Source organism: Phyllobates terribilis, unplaced genomic scaffold (assembly GCF_046119375.1).
Source record: "Phyllobates terribilis strain yellow unplaced genomic scaffold, ASM4611937v1 Scaffold_5__5_contigs__length_657084704, whole genome shotgun sequence".
NCBI lineage: Eukaryota > Metazoa > Chordata > Amphibia > Anura > Dendrobatidae > Phyllobates > Phyllobates terribilis.
The window spans coordinates 242,841,413-242,854,290 of NW_027362765.1; the positions used below are offsets into that span (position 1 = coordinate 242,841,413).

General features: G+C 42.2%; 1 protein-coding gene across 1 annotated transcript in view; it reads left to right on the forward strand.

The window, feature by feature from the left end:
• The window catches only part of CYGB (cytoglobin), a 67,726-nt gene that overhangs the window by 40,014 nt on the left and 14,834 nt on the right, over positions 1-12,878 (forward strand). The gene's annotated exons all lie outside the window — the stretch shown is intronic.

Consider the following 12,878-nt stretch of genomic DNA (forward strand, 5'->3'; position numbering starts at 1 on the left):
TTTCTGCATCGTGGGCACATAGCCTTACAACCTAAAAACTTGCAATTTTACAGTGAGGGAAATTTGTTTAGACCAATTAACATATTACTTTTTGAATTTAATGTGTATTTGGACCTCTTCAAATGTGGATTATTGTATGTAACTTTAAAGGGAACCTGCCAAAAACTTTAATTCCCTCAAATAATTTCTGTAACTGTGTAGCCCTTTAAAAGATAAGCCAGTTAATCCCTTTATAACCCCATATCACTGTTCTAACAGTGACAAATTATGTTTTGAAGTTGTGTCTAGAAGTACATTGGGGTGTAACGATGCACTTTTAGCTTCTCAGCCTCATGATTTATTTCCTACGTAACAGCAGCCTCCCCTGACAGTTCGGTTGCTCTGATACATAGCCACTAACCTGTCAGTCAGAGAGGGTAGAGAGGGTGCTGATAGGTAGGAAATACAACAGGAGGCTGAGAAGATAGAAGTGCATCATTACTGTATGTCCTAATGCACTTCCAGACACATTCCATGGTTACGACCACTAGCAACTAACTGTCACTATATCAGTGGTCGTAACCATGGATACATAAGGTCCTGCAATGCCTGCACATGAGGATAGAGAAATAGCGAATTAGAAAAACTATACTACATTTCTAATTGGGGGTATTTGCTAATATTATTAATATTACACCTACTACATATTGGGAACAAATTCACAGATCAGCAGATAAATGTAGTGTATAGGAAAAAAATTAAACTCATGGAAAATACACATAAAACGACTAATATTATGTTAAAAACTAATAGAAAAAATCTCCCAAAATAGCCAATATAGTGTGCACCCCCAAATTGGGGTAATGAAACAGAGTGGGGAAAGGCGGAGAACCCTGACCCTATGTTGGCCCCTACTCTGTTCCCTACCTATTTGCGGAGGTCGGCACCCTCTTGAAACGCCTGTGGCACTCTCGCTCCTCGGCGGCTCTCCCCAACTCACCCTATTAAGCCCTAGTCAAATCAAGGCAATAGGGGATATAGGATACCAGGTGACCAACCCAGAATACCTGGACACCACAGATTAAAGTACTACACCTAACACACCACTGCAACTCGGTGTAAGCAAGAAGTCAAAATATAGTTATAATATAGTAGTTAGTTGTGCAAAAACGTCCTGCTAGTCGCTCTCTTAATAAACTGATTATGATCCAATTAGAATATCATACAGATTCAACTCAATACAGCCGTATATGATTAGGCAACCAAATATTTTTACAATCACATCATATTTGTAGCTGAGAGGATCATTTTGGAAAACTAGCATAGTTTATAGCCGGACATAATAATAGAAAATGGTCCAGGACAAAAACAAGAAATAACATATATCAGAGCCTTATTAGATTTATAGACCATAAGCAAACATTTCTGTCATAAGTCTCAAATGACATGTATCAGAGCTTTATTAGGTCTATAAACCATAAGCAGAAATTGAAATCATAAGGCCCAAAGACATCAGAGATTGTAATATATCACATAAGCCTAATAGGCTAGGGAGCTAGAACCCAACAATAGGGTAAAGGTATTAGCCAGACCGCACACTGTCTGGTAAGTAACATAGTTTTTAAGGTTGAAGGAAGACTAAGTCCATCTAGTACAACCCATAGCCTAACATGTTGATCCAGAGGAAGGCAAAAAAAAAACCATGTGGCAAACACTAAGCTCCACATTGGGGAAAAAAATTCCTTCCTGAGTAGTACACTTATGTGTCGCTCTATGTAATAATGCACCTAAAAGGGTACATGTGTGTGTCACTCTTAATAACCTCAAAAATAGTACATGTATGTATCACTCGACGCATTTCTCCAATGAATTGGTGCATCAAGAGTCACATATCATGTAAGTTCTCAAAAGATAAAGATGTATAGTGAAAGTGAACACTTAGCTTGTAAGGATTGTAATGGCCTTCTTAATAAAGTGCCTTGTGCATGCTCCTCAGCAGGGGCCTGATGGTATCAACAGTAAAGTGTCTCGTGCATCCCCTCAGTCAAATATCAGGTTGGAGGTGGCGCCAAATGGCAGTATACAGTGTCATCTCTCACTCATTAGCATGTCATAAAGCTGACTCACCACTATCCTTAAGTAGGCGGTGCTAGCAGTGAACACCCGCCTCTTGTTAATTACATGTGGTCCCCGAGTCCTGATCCTTCTTGAAAATGCCAGCCACTCCAAAATCACATGTCCCCATCCCCCAAAGTCTCCCAGGTCACGTGCGAGCTATTCAGAGACTGAGGCATGGGAAGCAAATTCTTCCCAGTCTTCATTGGTCAAAAGCAAACAACCCTACTACATATTGGAATAGGATCTTATAGATGGGAATACCCCTTTAAGTATTCGGGATTATCTAGGTACTAATTAGAAATACAATTCTCAATTAGGCTTTTAAAGCAACTGTCTCCACTTGCTAAGAATGTGATAGTTGGCCAAGGGCGGACATTAGCAATGGAAAGCCCCTGTGTAGGACTTGTGTCTCCCCCATACCTTCCCATCTGTCAGGTCTATATATGCACATTTACATATGACACGCCCCCTGGGCCTTATGTGTGCACGTGTGTGTGGATACCCGGGGCCGGGTCTCTGGGGGTTGCTGTGGGTTGTAGTCACCGTGGCGGCGACCCGGTCCCGTGGCTCAGGGTGGTCAAACCAGTGGCAGTCTATTTGTAAGGTTTTAGGTTAATTGTCCGACTACGCCACCCGTGGATTGTGGTCAGGATGAACCGCCGCTGCAAGGCAGTCCGCTGAGGCCGGTGTGGTGTGTGCAGCTAAAGATGGGATAACTCCCCACGGGAAGAGTATGGCCTCAGGGCAGGGAAAGTGGATGATGGGAGTGGTGGTGCACGGGCGTCCCAGCACTAGTAGTGCTGGTGCGGCGATGAAGCACAGAGACGTGGGGTTGCAGTTCAAGTTCTTTACTCACAGTTCTTTATATTCCAAGTCACTCCGCCGACAATGACTGCCCAAGCCGTGCTGTATCCACCAGGTGCGGGGGCTCGGTCAACCCCCAGGCAATTCCAGAGTGTGGCACAGGTCTCCCTTCTATTCCTTTCTCTGGCCGTGCCCCACCAGTGACACTACGTCTGTCCAGCTCCCGCGGGCCTTCTCTTGGGAGCGCTTCGTGCTCACCTCCCTGACCCTATGTGGTGTGCCTTTCTAGTAGGTGTAGCGAGGGGTCGCACCAAGAGATGGCCACGACCTCCGGTTCTTGGTTAAGGATTAGTCGCCTCCACCAACTTGGGATCCGGTACCCTGTTCTGCCAACCCGTCACCCGTAATCTCCTGGGTCCTTAGGGTTCCTTCTACCTTCGTGTCTCTGGGCCTCTCTCCACTTTGGGTACTTCTCTTTCTTTGCTGTTCCTTTCTGTTTCTGTTCCTTTCTGTTTCTGTTCCTTCCTTCTGGCTCCGGCCTTCACCCTAGGCCTGCCTCGTGGAGCTGGGCCCAGACTGAGCCACAGCTCCCTGTCAGCCCTCTCTGGCTGAACTCCTTCTCTCACTCCTCCTGACTGAACTTCTCCTCATTCTGCACTTACTAGAACTAAGATGGTGCCCACCTTTTATACCTCCCTCTAGTGTATGAGCCCAGGTGACTTGCAACCAATGGGCTCCTACCTATGCCCAGAAACCGTCCCCTCCTGCTCCTACATCACTGGGTTTTCCTCCCCCCTCCCCACTCCAGCCAGGGACAGGTTCTATCGTGCCTGCATTACTGTCTAATGGGAGCACCGTTGAGCTGTCCCCCGGAAATGGGGTGTGTGTGATTCATGCAGCTAACTGAGCCCTGGTCCACACTCTATCCTTACCCAGGAGTGGAATATCACACCTCTGGCAGAGGTGCAATACCCCTTATACGGCCGAACCCTCGGGGCGCTACACATACATATTCACATTAGGTAAACAGATATGCACATTATAATACGTTATATATGCATTTACACAATACATATGCATATAAATAGATCAAACATGCACACCGGCATTTACAAAATATTTGTACACATAACACGTTTTGTGATATTTATTTTTAAGAAGTATATTAAAAATGTAATTATTTTAATTGTTTTTCATAATTTTTTATTTCCTTTCTAGGAAAAAATATCCCTGATTTATTTTTTATTTTACTCTTAATATAACAATATACAGGTATATAGCGATGTACAGGTATATAGAGTTGTACTGCATACCAGTACAATATGCCTGTAGTAAAGAAGAATATTATACAACTCTTTAGGAAGAGAAAGGTCTTCTACAGTCATGGTCAAAAGTATTGAGAATGAGACAAATAGTAATTTTTCCAAAGTTTACTGCTTCATTTTTTGTAATGGCAATTTGCATATACTCCTGAATGTCAAAGAGTGATCAGCTTAACAGCAATTACTGTACTTGCAAAGTCAATATTTGCCCCGAAAATGAACTTTAACCCCCAAAACACATTTCAACATCATTGCAGTTCTGCCTTAAAAGGAGCAGCTAACATCGTTTTAGTGATTGATCCATTAACACAGGTGTGGGTGTTGATGAGGACAGGGCTGGCGATCAATCAGTCATGATTAAGTAAGAATGACATCACTGGACACTTTAAAAGGAGGCTGGTTCTTGGTATCATTGTTTCTCTTCAGTTAACCATGGTTATCTCTAAAGAAACACGTGCAGCCATCATTGCACTGCACAAAAATGGCCTAACAGGGAAGAGTATCGCAGCTACAAAGATTGCACCTCAGTCAACAATCTATCGCATCATCAAGAACTTCAAGGAGAGAGCTTCCATTGTTGTCAAAAAGGCTCCAGGCGCCCAAGAAAGACCAGCAAGCGCCAGGACAGTATCTTAAAACTGTTTCAGCTGCAGGATCGGACTACCAGCAGTGCCGAGCTTGCTCAGGAATGGCAGCAGGCTGGTGTGAGTGCTTCTGCACGCACTGTGAGGCGGAGACTCTTTGAGCAAGGGCTGGTTTCAAGGAGGGCAGCAAAGAAGCCACTTCTCTCCAGAAAAAACATCAGGGACCGACTGATATTCTGCAAAAGGTACAGGGAGTGGACTGCTGAGGACTGGGGCAAAGTCATTTTCTCTGATGAATCCCCTTTTCGATTGTTTGGGACATCTGGAAAACAGCTTATTCGGAGAAGAAGAGGTGAGCCCTACCACCAGTCTTGTCTCATGCCAACTGTAAAGCATCCTGAAACCATTCATGTGTGGGGTTGCTTCTCAGCCAAGGGAATCGGCTCACTCACAGTCTTGCCTAAAAACACAGCCATGAATAAAGAATGGTACCAGAATGTCCTCCAAGAGCAACTTCTCCCAACCGTCTAAGAGCAGTTTGGCGCCCAACAATGCCTTTTCCAGCATGATGGAGCACCTTGCCATAAAGCAAAGGTGATAACTAAATGGCTCATGGAACAAAACATAGAGATTTTGGGTCCATGGCCTGGTAACTCCCCAGATCTAAATCCCATTGAGAACTTGTGGTCAATCATCAAGAGACGGGTGGACAAACAAAAACCAACAAATTCTGGCAAAATGCAAGCATTGATTATGCAAGAATGGACTGCTATCAGTCAGGATTTGGTCCAAAAGTTGATTGAGAGCATGCCAGGGAGAATTACAGAGGTCTTGAAGAAGAAGGGGCAACACTGCAAATATTGACTTGCTGCATTAACTCATTCTAACTGTCAATATAACCTATTAGTACTCATAATATGATTGCAATTATATTTCTGTATGTGATATAAACATCAGACAAACACTAATAAAAACCAGAGGCCAGCAGATCATGTGAAAATATAATTTTGGTGTCATTCTCAAAACTTTTGGCCATGACTGTATACTTAGCAGCTCAGCCTATGGCTCAGTGCTAAATCTTCTACCAGCTGTACTAGAGACTGTTAGATTGAATCCCACCACAGACTAAACCAGCTTGGTATGTCAGGTTCCATGAAGGTGCAGCTCAACAATCTCCAGATATAAATAGAATGGGTTTATACTGTTTAATTCTCGTCACCTGATGTATACAAAAATACATACACTTGTATAATGAGAAGTAAATGTTTTTAATAAGATGCAAATGATTCTCTTCTTCTGACTGAAGAGTGACATTAAGACTGGGGTCACACAGCCGATCATTGGATGCACCCACAGCATGCTGTGATTGTTTTCTCATGTACAAAAAAAAGCAGATCTGCACTGCCCCATAGAATAACATTGGAACAAGTGCTATCCAATAAAACAATGGATAGCATTCTGCCATGTTATATGGTCATGTGAGCGAGCCCTAAGAGACCAGTTATTACTTTGCTTATGAACCTTTTAAAACAAAACAAGGATGTCAAACTCAAACACACAGAGGGCCAAAATGAAAAACTTGGATAAAGTCACGGGCCAACCAATATGCAGAATAATGGGCCCCACACAGTCCTCCATACTGAATAATGGGCCCCACACAGTCCTCCATACAGAATAATGGGCCCAACAGAGTCCTCCATACAGAATAATGGGCGGTTGGGTGGTTCTGGTGTCGCAGGCCAAATATAGCCACTCTGCAGGCCTGATTTGGCTCACCGGCCAGAGTTTTACATGTAAGTTTTAACATTAAAAAAGTATTTAATATCTGCAAAAAAGGAATAATTGCCATTAGAGTTGCAATTCCTCATACCAGTCTCATAAAATCTACTCTAAACATTTTCAACTAGTCATCTCACGACAAGTTGTTTTCTATAGTAGTATTTGTATACTAGATGTCATATGTATTTTGTTTACTGTTTGGCATAATTATGTATTATATAGCCATAGTATGTGGGCACTATACTCATTTGGGAAGTATGACTACATTTTTACCCTACCTCGAAATACTGGAGGAACTTCATGCATATCTTTCCTAGAGGTCCTTCTCTAATTGTGATCCAGCCTTGATAATTCAAATCAATTTGATTACCCAGTTGTTTTTTTTATATTTTTTATTTATAAATTAAACGACATTAGTGACAAAAGCAAAGTGAAACATTGCATTATAGAAATATAACATGACAATGAATACATAGAAGAACTCAAAGTTCTAAAATACCAAGGAAGACATCTGTATCGTAAGTGGAATTACACAGTGCGGTTTTAGTTTGGTCAAAGTTTTTCATTTTATGTAGAGGACAAGAAAAACAGCAGAAAAAAAAAGAATATCATCAAGAGGAAGAGGAGAGACAAAAAGAGGAGTGAATGGGAAGGGAGGATTAAAGAGGGGAATAAAACAAGGAACAAGGGAACCAAACCAGATGACGTTCAATCATGACCCCAAGGGCAATCAAGTCTGAGAGTCAGATAGCAAGAGGCAACCATATTCACTAGACTGCTGGTACTACATCCAATACACTGTGTTCCAAATTATTATGCAAATAATATTTTCTCAGATTTTCCCAAATTACCTATATGAATTGCAGTCATTGTAATTTTCCAGTCAAATAACTATTAGAGTACAATTGAAAGGTTTTTGTACAAACTGCCTATGATAACAGTATATTTAAAAAAAAATAAAAAACTCAAACTGCACTCAAAATGCATGTTCCAAATTATTATGCACAGCAGAGTTTTCAACCTTTTCATTTAATAAAGAACAAAAATATGGTCATTTTTGAAATTATAAGCATTAGCAGGTTATTACAAACTGAAATCAAACAGTTTTCAACTCAAAACTTTATTCTAGGTGATGTTACATTTGCACATAGGACCGCTTGTTCGAAAGGAGCTTCTGAACTCTCTCGTCCATTGATTTTGTCAGGTTTTGGATGGTTTCTGCTTCAATTGTTTTGCATGAGGACAGAATACCCTCCCAGAGCTGTTGCTTAGATGTGAACTGCCTCCCGCCATCATAGACACTCCTTTTGATGATGCTCCAGAGGTTCTCAATGGGGTTGAGGTCAGGGGAGCATGGGTGCCACACCATAAGTTTGTCCCCTTTTATGCCCATAGCAGCCAGAGATGCAGATGTGTTATGTGCAGCATGAGACGGGGCATTATCATGCATGAAAATGATCTTGCTGCGGAATGCACGGTTCTTCTTCTTGAACCATGGAAGGAAGTGCTGTTTGAGAAACTCAACATACATTATGGAGTTCATCTTTACCCCTTCAGGGATCCTAAAAGGGCCGACAATCTCTCTCCCCATGATTCCAGCCCAAAACATTACTTCACCTCCTCCTTGTTAGCGCCGTAGCCGTGTTTGCATGGGGTGTCCATCAACCAGCCATCCTCCAATCCATCCATCTGGACCATCGAGATCATTTCATGCATGATAATGCCCCGTCTCATGCTGCACATAACACCTCTGCATCTCTGGCTGCTATGGGCATAAAAGGGGACAAACTTATGGTGTGGCACCCATGCTCCCCTGACCTCAACCCCATTGATAACCTCTGGAGCATCATCAAAAGGAGTATCTATGATGGCGGGAGGCAGTTCACATCTAAGCAACAGCTCCAGGAGGGTATTCTGTCCTCATGCAAAACAATTAAAGCAGAAACCATCCAAAACCTGACAAATTCAATGGACGAGAGAGTTCAGAAGCTCCTTTCGAACAAGCGGTCCTATGTGCAAATGTAACATCACCTAGAATAAAGTTTTGAGTTGAAAACTGTTTGATTTCAGTTTGTAATAACCTGCTAATGCTTATAATTTCAAAAATGACAATTTTTTTGTTCTTTATTAAAATGAAAAAGTTGAAAACTCTGCTGTGCATAATAATTTGGAACATGCATTTTGAGTGCAGTTTGAGTTTTTTATTTTTTAAAAAATATACTGTTATCATAAGCTGTTTGTACAAAAACCTTTCAATTGTACTCTAATAGTTATTTGACTGGAAAATTACAATGACTGCAATTCATATAGGTAATTTGGGAAAATCTGAGAAAATATTATTTTCATAATAATTTGGAACACAGTGTAGATCCAAGTTTTATAGAAGTCCTCATATCTACTGTAAAGAGAAGCAGTCATGTCCTCCATATACATTAGATCGTTAACCTTAGAAATCCAAAGGGACAAAGTAGGTCAATTGGTTTTCTTCCAAAACAGAGGAATGCAAGCTCAGGCAGTCATCACTAAAAATCTTAGGAGAGAACGTTTATAGGAGGAAACAGAGGTCTCACAGCGTTGTAGGAAGAACAGGTCAGGGTCCAAGTCAGTTGTAATACCTGTAATTGACCTGATAATGCTCTTCACTTTAGTCCAGAATGGTTGTAATACCAGACATAACCAAAAGATGTGAAGGAAATCACCCTTATGAGATCTACATCTCAAACACTTAGTTAGAGTCAATGAAGGGAAGCATTTTGTTTAATTTAACTGGAACCCTATACCACCTTGACAAGAGTTTGTAGTTTGATTCCTGCAGGCGTGAACTTATGGAGGATTTATGTGCCAAGAACAGCACCTTATCCCTCTGTTCTATGGAAAGAGTGATGCCCAAATCATCCTCCCAATGTGTTAAAAATCTGGGGGGAGGTTGGTCCGATGGGATAACAAGCAGGGAGTGTATGGATTAAAGTGTACGGTGAATCACACCCTACACATAGATTTTCAAATGCGGAAGTGCTTTGTGTGTATTTGGGAGGGAGCGGAGAAAATGGCGGAGTTGGAGAGAATACCAGGTTCCCAGTGGCATGGAGTCTGCGATATCTTGTAGTGCCTCTAATAAAGGCCAATTAGTGCTTGTTCCAATTTGGTTAGCCCTAAACCTTCCCTGAGAGATCCAGAGCTGGAAAACTGGGTCTGATAAACCAGGGGGGAAATCCAGAGAACCGATAATGGAGATGGAATGGGAAGGAGATGTTTGCGTATCTCTGTCCTGGAGCAGAAATAGATTGTAGTGCTAATTGTAGGATGAGATTTCAATGAGAGATGGGAAATGTTGGGTAGCCAGGAAAGGACAGACAAAGAGAGCTAAAAAAAACTCTGTTCTATTTGCACCCATGGCTTCACGGAGGCATGTCTGCACCAATCTATAACTCTAGACATATGAGTAGACAGATAATACATTTTTATATCCGGAAGGCCCAAACCACCAATGCTTTTTGGTCCACTTAGGAGGGACCACGGAAGTCTAGCAGGTTTGTTCGCTCATAAAAAGCCTTTTTGTAGAGAAGCAAAACATTTGAAAAAAGAGCTAGGAATATTAACAGGCAGAGTTTGAAGGAGATACAGAATGCGGGAAAGAACATTCATTTTAAGGATTTCACATCTACCAAACCAAGTAAAGTAATGTTTGGAACATTTCATACAATCCTCTTTAATGGCTAGAGTAATGGCAGAAATTTAAGTTTGAAGATGGACTTTATATCCGCTGAAAGGAAAATGCCCAAATACTTCAGGAACTGTGGTGACCAACGAAACTTAATCGAATTCTGCAGACTTCTGAGACTATTTTAGATGAAAGATTTATGTTCAGGGCCTCTGATTTAGATAAATGAATTTTAAAGTTACATAAGGAAGCATATCTGTAAAATTCCATCATTAAACTGGGGAGTGAGACAATTGGATTAGTGATAAAAAATAACAGGTCAACTGCATAGGCTGCAATTTTATAGGAGATGTTTTGAATCTTTAAGCCTGTAATATCAGGGTTGGATCTGATATGGCAAAGGAAGGGCTCAAATAAAGATTAAAGGAGAGAGGGAATAGTTCTGTCGAGTACCATTTGTAATGGGAAATCTCTCGGAAAGAAAACCATTCACTCGAACACTGGACGGGGGTACTGTAGACAGAATAAATCCACCTTAGCATGGAGCTCTGCAACCCTTCTGATTTTAGCATCTCTTCCATAAACACCCAGTTGACCCGATCGAAGGCTTTTTCGGCATCTGTAGATAGGAGCAGCAAAGGAGTATCGACTATTTTGGCTCTATGAATAAGATTCAAGGCCTTTTCGGCATCTGTAGATAGGAGCATCAAAGGAGTATCGCCTCTCTGCCAGTCATAAATCCTGCCTTGTCAGGGTGAATAATTTCTGTTATCCAGTTTGACTATTGTAAAGTTTAGGTGTGCTCTGAAGAAAAAAAAAATTCTAGTGCCTATCTCACTGGTTTGTTTCAACCGCAATAAATTGATTCAGTCTGATTACTGAAACCATTACCATTCACAATAAATTGGAGTAGTGTGATTTCATTGGTGGCTTCATCTGATCACATTTAATAACCAGATACAATCACCACGTTTTAAGTTGTAGTCTGCCCTAATTAGACATATGGAGGTTTCTGCTCAACCTGGTTTATTCATGTACTAGCTGTACTACCCGGCTTCGCCCAGGTTAATAACTGCTGTTAGCAAAATAGAATGAGTTAACAAAAATTTATTCTCCACACAAAAACCACAAAACAAATAGAAAGTTCATTGGCTCTTGAGGAAGCAGTTCTTGTTCTCTTGTCTGCAAGCCTCACTTCCCTGTCATCAGAAAGTTCATTGGCTCTTGAGGAAGCAGCTCTTGTTTTCATATCTGCAAGCCTCGCTTCCCTCTCCTCAGAAAGTTCATTGGCCCTTGAGGAAGCAGCTCTTGTTTTCATGTCTGCAAGCCTCACTTCCCTGTCCTCAGAAAGTTCATTGGCTCTTGAGGAAGCCGCTCTTGTTTTCATATCTGCAAGCCTTGCTTCCCTCTCCTCAGAAAGTTCATTTGCCCTTGAGGAAGCAGCTCTTGTTTTCATGTCTGCAAGCCTCGCTTCCCTCTCCTCAGAAAGTTCATTGGCCCTTGAGGAAGCAGCTCTTGTTCTCTTGTCTGCAAGCCTCGCTTCCCTCTGCTCAGAAAGTTCATTGGCTCTTCATTTTTCATTGGGCCGTAATGCAGCTTTTCTTTTCGCATCAGCTGACATTCGTGCCATGAAATTCCTTTTCTTATGATGCATTATTGTAGTAAAAATAGTCTGTAACAGGCAGTTTCTATATCCTCTCACATAGAAGTAATGTGACTGACATCAGCCTTTCCACCAACACACCCTGACATATTATTACCTTACACAAGCTTTGTTATACTGAGAATGTCCTTTGTTGCCTATATTAACCAATCACAGCTCAGATTAATTAACTGTAGCAAAATAGAGGCTGAGCTGTGATTGGTTGCTATTGGCAGCCTGATAAATCTTTGTGAGATGCGTTTTGTGTGTGCTGAGGGTGGTATATGTGTTCAAGCACATGGTAGTGTGTGGCGCATTTTGTGTGTGTGTTCATATCCCCGTGTGTGGTGAGTATGAGTATCCCATGTCGGGGCCCCACCTTAGCAACTGTAAGGTATATACTCTTTGGCGTCATCGCTCTCATTCTTTAATTCTCCCTTGTTCATATGTGGCAGCTGTCAATTTGCCTCCAACACTTTTCCTTTCACTTTTTCCCCATTATGTAGATAGGGGCAAAATTGTTTGCTGAATTGGAATGCGCGGGGTTAAAATTTCGCCTCACAACATAGCCTATGACGCTCTCGGGGTCCAGACGTGTGACTGTGCAAAATTTTGTGGCTGTAGCTGCGACGATGCAGATGCCAATCCCGGACATACATACATACATACATACATATGACGCGCCCCCTGGGCCTGTGCTGTGCAGGGGATACCCGGACCCGGATCGCTGGGGGTTGTAGTCCTCCGTGGCTGTGACCCGGTCCGTGCCCAGGGCGGTCAAACCAGTGGCAGTCTGAGTGTGATAACAAATGTCCGACTACGCCACCCGTGGATTGCGGTCAGTGGGGACCGCCGATGCGCTGCCGACCGCTGAGGCTGATGTTGTTTGCGCAGCCGAGTATGGGATAACTCCCCACGGGAGAAGTATTGCCTCAGGGCAGCTAATGTGAGAGATGATGGGAGTGATGGTGTGAGCGTCCCAGTGCTAA